General features: G+C 35.5%; 1 long non-coding RNA gene across 1 annotated transcript; it reads left to right on the top strand.

Moving 5' to 3' along the window:
• Positions 1-1758: 1758 nt before the first annotated feature.
• On the top strand, positions 1759-6276 carry LOC113308958. The gene is made up of 4 exons (XR_003340207.1): positions 1759-1933; positions 4086-4135; positions 4812-4951; positions 5804-6276. It is a non-coding gene; the product is annotated as an uncharacterized LOC113308958 (long non-coding RNA).
• The last annotated feature ends 847 nt before the right edge of the window (positions 6277-7123 follow it).

Below are 7123 nucleotides of genomic sequence, written 5' to 3'. Positions count from 1 at the left end.
GATCAAAACGAGAGATTGAGATATAAACTCTTTGATATATCTTTTTATTGATTGAGTCTGACTGTCTAGTTGATTCTCATAAGAAGTATATTGGAGTTTGTCCATACAGATTGCTAATCGAATTATTGGGTGGTGTTGTTAGACCCCCGCTTTTTCATTAACCATATGAGCATTTCATATTAACTTTGTTCTTCTTCACCATAACTATTTCAATTGACTCAAATGAACTAGTTAAAGAGTTGTTCAATTGCTATTAGATCTTATGTAACTAAACAAGAAACAATTGAAACAAAGATGATTCGATTGAATCGTCTCATGAACACTATAGCCACGGTTTTCATAAAGCATTCCTTAGTAATTTAATGTTTCATGTTCAGAGCACATCTTTAGATCATAACCTCTTAAGTTCACAAGCAAGTTTGTGGACTTAAGTAAACCGGTTGAGTTTTCCAAACTCAGCAGTAATTCTCGGATAGAGAATTCCGCCAGTTCGCGGACTCGGTTCGCGGACTGAGTTCGCGGACTAAGCACACAAACGAGTTTTGGAAAATCCAGCAAAATTTCTCGGTCGAGAACTTCCGACAGTTCGCGGACTGAGTCTGCGGACTGGGTTCGCGGACTGAGTCTGCGGACTTGGCAATCCAATTCCACAATCCTCCCGATTTCTCTTGATCAACAAAGTTCGAAAACTTCGGTTCAAGGAATACATGGTTATGAAATCTAAACTCTCATTTCAATCATTGAGACATTCTCAGAGGACATTATGTACCCGTTATTCACAGACCGATTCACGTCAGAGCAATTCTCAAAGTGATTGAAACTTTTCATGACTTTCGTCACTTGGTGAAGATAAACTTGATCAAAGCGAAACGCTTTACCAACACATGATTTCGAGATATAGATAGGCGAGATATACTCGCTCGAAATATCAAATGTGTATGATCTAGTCTATATAGTATACGACTTTTATCTCATAAGAAGTAGGAGATAGAATAGATGGAATTTTGAGTGATAGATAAGTTCAAGTCTCTACATACCTTTTTGTTGATGAAGTTCCACGGTTCCTTGTATATATCTTCGTTGTTGTATGATGAATCTCCATGAAGTCCTTGAGCTCAACTACACTTTTCTATCCTAGTCCGAGACTTAGCTATGAAGGCTAGAAATCAAGACTCATAGTTTTGATCACTAACATTGACAAACATGCTTGAGGTACCAACGCATGCGAGGTTGACCGATCTATGCTCTAACACTGGAGCATATTGATCAATGAATCATTGAGAAGCTGATCCTTGATATTGGCCAGAAGGTAGAAATAGAGGGGGTGAAAACAGTCATTGTCAGAGGAAGGGTGGCTACAATTAAGGTGTTGGTTGATCTCAGTAAGCCACTTAAGAGGGGTGTGTGGATTTTTAATGTTGCCAAACAAAAAGTCTGGGTAAAGTATTACTTTTAAAAACAACCCAAGAAGATCTGTCTTCACTGCTATGTTTTGGATTATAATGATGAAACCTGTGAAGATACAGCCTGGGGTATCTAAATTTATGGTCTAATAGAGAAGGAGTTTCAAGACTTGCAGGCAAAACATGCTCATATGGTTGAAGAAATGTTTCAAAAGCAAAAGGAATCGGGTGAATCTGATGGGTTTAATGGAGCATCCAACGGATCGGGTTATGAAAATGAAGAAGGATCCGACCCGAGAAAGAATAAAAGAACTAGAGACAACTCGATTGAAGATAACTATGTTTTGTTGGATAACAATAATCAAGAGGGAAGCAGTTCTTCTCAGGGTGATCGAGTTCATCATGTGGAAAATTATGTTGTTACTTATAATGGAGAGGACTTGAATATGACAGATGTTGAATATGGAGGAAGAAGTGAAGGAACCTACCACCAGAACACTGCTGAAATACGATTGAGAGCTGCAAATCAGGTTTGCAATCTTTTCATCAATCTTTTTAATCTAGTTATTAGTCCAATAAACGGTTTTACTTATCATCGTGGTTGCGAATGTCACTGGGTTGCTTGAAATATTCGTGTTCATCTGAATTTTGTTGATAGATTTAGGTGTGTTAGTGACCTAGAGCTGAGAAAAATGAAAATTCTATCCTGGAATGTCCAGGGTTTTGGCAATAAACATACTATACAACATCTAAGAGAGCTAATTAGGGCAAATGATCCTGATATCATTTTTCTGTGTGAGGCTAAGACTATGAATTAGAAAATGGAGAGATATGCTTATACTTATAATTGTATGAACTATCCCTATTTTAATCATGTGGGGGCTTCTGGTGGTCTGTTTTTGTTGTGGAAAGATGAAATTCATATTGATCTTGTTGATATGAATTTTAATTTTATATCAGTTCTTGTTAATATGGATTCTAGAAGTGGTCACACTCTTTTGAATTGTATGTATGGTGCCTTAAATGATGTAGGGTGGGATATGCAATGGGACTACTTGGATAGCTTAGATAGTAGATATTCCTGCCCTTGGATTGTTCTTGGTAATTTAAATTTCATCATGAGACAAGAGGAAAAGTTTGGTGGCAATACTATTCCTCAGAGTCAACTTGATGAAGTTAAACATCATCTAGATAATTTAGACCTTTTTGATTTGAGTTACATAGGTAACCCTTTTACTTGGAGTAATCATAGGAGTAATGCCTCTATTATTCTTGAGAGACTTGATAGAACTCTTGTTAATCATGCTTGGATAGATTACTTCCATAATGTCATAGTCTATCACTTATTAAGTCTAGCCAGTAACCACTATCCCATTCTTGTTGTTACCTCCAGGGAAGAAAACAACACTAGAAGGCCTCTAAGGTTTAATAGATGTTGGTTCAGTGATAGTAGATGTAGAGACATAATTAAGGATAATTGGATAACTAGTGAAAATGGGTCTAAAGCCTATAAACATACTAGATGTCTTTTTAATGTTAAAGTGGCTCTTAGGCAATGGAATATGAATTCTTTTGGAAACTTTCAAACACATATAAATGACATTCAGTCTCAACTTGATAAAATTAATACTAATATGCATGACACTGCTAGTGCTTTACATAAAAAAAACTAGAAAATGATTTGAAACATTGGTATGCTGTTAGACAAGATTACTATATGCAGAGAGCTAAGAAAAATGTGTTGTCTTTTGATGATAAAAACACTAAGTATTTTCATGACAAAGTTAATTATAGGAAAAGAAGAACTCAAATTGAGTGTTTGAAGAGCAATATAGGAATTTGGTTAACTGATAAAAGCATGATAGCAACAGAGCTAAGAGAGCATTTTAGTAAAATGAGTAGAACTACAAACCCTGTCAGTGATAGTAGTTTTCTTGATGTTTTGACTCCCTGTATTTCTGATGTGGATAATGACTTTCTAATACATCCTCCTACTGATGAGGAAATTAAGTATATTTTTTTGGCAAATGCAACCTTGGACTAGACCTGGTCCTGATGGATACCCTCCTGGTTTCTATCAACAAATGTGGGACACTGTTGGCCCTGACACTATTGCTATGGTAAAGAGTTTTTTCCATTCTGGTCATAATCTTAAGCAAATAAATCACAATTTTGTGTCTCTTATCCCTAAAAGTAATGCCCCAAAGACTACTGCTGACTTTAGGTCTATTAGCTTAAGTAATGTTAGTTATAAGATTATCTCTAAGCTTTTATCTAGTAGACTTAAAACTGTGATGGATAAATTTATCAGTCCGTACCAGGCAGCTTTCTTATCCTCTAGGCAAATAACAGACAATATTTTCATAGCTCATGAATTAGTTGACACAATGAGAAAAAATAAAACCAAATCTGATTTAATGGCTATGAAATTAGATATTTCCAAGGCTTTTGATAGGGTTGAATGGAAATTTATAATTGATATCTTGAAAAAACTTGGATTTCATGAACATTAGTGTAAACTTATTGAGCAATGTATATCTATTGTGTCTACTTCTATTTTGCTTAATGGCTGTCCTGGTGATGTTTATCATACTACAAGGGGTCTTAGATAGGGAGACCCCTTGTCCCCTTATTTGTTCGTAATTTGCATGTATGTTTTATCTAAAATGCTTATTGATGCAGAGAGGAAAAATGATTTTCAGGGAATCAAAGTTACTACTACTGGTCCATCTGTAAGTCATTTGATTTTTTGTTGATGACTGTTTGGTTTTCACTAAGGCTAGTGTTAAAGGTGCTAAGAATTTAGATATCATGCTTGATAGGTTTAGTAAGTTCTCAGGTCAGGCCATCAACTTTGAGAAATCTGGAATTGCTTTTAGTCCCAAGATTGAACCTAGAACTAAGTCCCAAATCTTAGCCATTTTGAAAATAAAAAATCTTGGTCTAGCTGATAAATATTTAGGAGTCCTTTACTTCTTCAAAGAAATAAAATGGAATCTTTTAAGCATTTAGGAGAATCTTGTGATAAAAGGTTAGATAACTGGCAAAGAAAATATCTAAATCAACCTGGTAGAATTGTGCTTATCAAGTCACTCTAGAAACTCTAGATTCCCATCATTTAGCTGTATTTCCAATGCTTAAGAAGATGACAGATAAGTTCGATGTTGTGCAAAGAAGGTTTTTCTGGAATAAGAAAAGGTCCTCTAGAGGGGGTAATCTTTGTAACTGGGATAATGGAGTTAAACCCATTACTTTAGGTGGTCTGAACATTAGGAAAATAAAACACTTAAAAATTGCCTTACTTGCTAAGTTAGATTGGAGAATGCTAACTGACCCTGATGCTTTGTGGGTCCAAATCCTTAAACACATACTTCCCTGATTTTAGCCCCTTACATGTTGTCTGTGCAGAAAACATTTCTTGGATGTGGAAAGGAATTTGTAGAGGACTGGAGTTGATTAAAAAATACTATTGTTGGGAAATTGGGATGGTACTTCCATTGAAATATGGAAGGATAAATGGGTGCCCACTATTGATGCTCATCTTAATGGTAACTTTGCTTCTAATGCTATGACTACAGTCAATCAACTGATTGTGCATGAAAGAAAAAAGTGGAATGTAGATACTTTGAACTGTCTTTTTGACAGTAATACTGTTAATGAAATTAGTAAAATCATAATTCCTTCAACTGGGAAGGACATTCTCAGATGGGCCCCAACTCATAATGGTAAATTTAGTGTTAAATCTGCCTATAATTGCATTATGCAAGAAATACATGGAACTGGTAATGCCACCTTCCCATGGAAAGCTTTGTGGAAGCTTAATCTTCCACAAAAGATAAAACATCATCTGTGTAAATGCCTAAATAATTGTGTTTTTGTGAGAAGTAAACTATCTAGATTTGTTGCAGATATTAGTAGTGAATGTCCATTTTGTAGGGAGGAAGTGGAAACTGCTACTCATCTCTTTATTAGTTGTGATGTTACTAAACGACTTTGGTTTTCCCTTGATGCTAACATTGCAGGAAGTATCTCTGATGTTAGTTTGGAGAGTTGGATAGGTAGTTGGTTCCATGCTAGTACTGTATCCAAGGAGGAGAATGATAGATATGTTCAATATGTCAGTTTTGTCATATGGAATATATGGAAGCTAAGATGTTCTGTAGTGTTTCACAATTGAACAATTCAAGTAACTCAATTTGTGGCCCAAGTTAATAAACACATTGCTGAATTGAATGAAAACAATATAAAATGCAGTGTTGTAAGAACTGCTGTGACTCAAACTAGGAATGTAATTCCTTGGAAAATGCCAGATAATGGCTTCTATAAGATTAATTTTGATGCATCTTATTTGAAAGCCAATAACTATATGGGTATATGACTGATGATGTTTTCTGATGCAGCGCAATTTAGAGGAGCACAATCCTACTCTGGAATAGCTCAAGATGAAGAGCAAGCTGAAGCCTTAGCAGCACTAGCAGCAATTAAGTGGGCAAGAGATTCAGTTGTGGAAAAACTGCACTTGGAGGGTGATTTCCATAGTGTAGTAAAAGCTATCATGGTGATGTAAGAAGTATTAGATGGACGAATAATAATGTCATTCAGGACTGTCGAAGTCTTTTAGTTAGTTTCAGAGATTGAAAGTGCACTTTGGTGCATAGAGAGTCGAATGAAGTGGCTAATAGTATTGCTCAAAAGGCTAGAATTGATAGGATTGATCAGTCATGGTTATCTGATTATCCATTTTGGTTAAAATCTCTTGTTAGAGTAGAACTTAATGTAACTATTCACTGAATATTTTTAATAGAATTTCTGCTTTCTTATTAAAAAAAAAGTTGATGCCTATATGACATGGAACCATTGTTTCGTGGGTGTATATAAAACGTGTCACAAGCCTTTTGTTTTCGATATATTAAGTCTAAGAAGATGATGACTGTAATTACCTATGAAAGTTTTTTCTAGGGACAATAGCGTAAAACTAAATGTCACTAATTTATATATTTTCGTTAATGATCGAGATGCTCTTATGTTATTTTAATTATTCATTATTGTAATTGAGAATGGTCTCACGTTGAATGGAAAACTAGACATCTTTCGATTTATAAACCTTGGGTAATTTTAGCCTTGCAAGCAGGTTTTTGAGGTAAGTTAGGTCCATGGACTTTAATGTGGTATGAGAGCATGCAATTCATGACGAGTCGTTTAATCACAACTTTACTCCGCATCACCTGATTTAATATCCACGTGTTAGGCCCAACAAGGCTACATATGAGGGGACGTGTTGAGATTAGTCCCACATCATATGGGTTATCGAAGATCTAGTAGTTTACAATCCTTAAGAAATATTAACCTTGCAAGCCGATTTTCAAGGTTAGTTAGGCCCATCAACTTCATTATGGTATCAGGACAGGCTATTTGTGACGAGTAATTTGACCGCACCTTTACTATGTGTCATCTGATTAACGTCCACGTGTTAGACCCAACGAGGCTACACCTGAGGGGAAGCGTTGAGATTCGTCCCACAATGTACGAAAAACTATATATCCCAGGTTTATAAACCTTGCAACCCTAACCATACAAACCCGTTTTCGAGGTTAGTTAGGTCTGCATACTTCAATTATTATTTACTTTTAGTTTTTTATTGAACTTATGTAAATATTTTTTACTATCTAAAGAGTAAAGACTTAAAGGCATACACAAATAAACCTTCCACGTTAAGCGGT

The sequence above is a fragment of the Papaver somniferum genome, chromosome 9 (assembly GCF_003573695.1).
Source record: "Papaver somniferum cultivar HN1 chromosome 9, ASM357369v1, whole genome shotgun sequence".
NCBI classification, from domain to species: domain Eukaryota; kingdom Viridiplantae; phylum Streptophyta; class Magnoliopsida; order Ranunculales; family Papaveraceae; genus Papaver; species Papaver somniferum.
The sequence above is the reverse complement of the archived record's forward strand: the minus strand, read 5'-3'. Positions and strand labels throughout refer to the sequence as shown.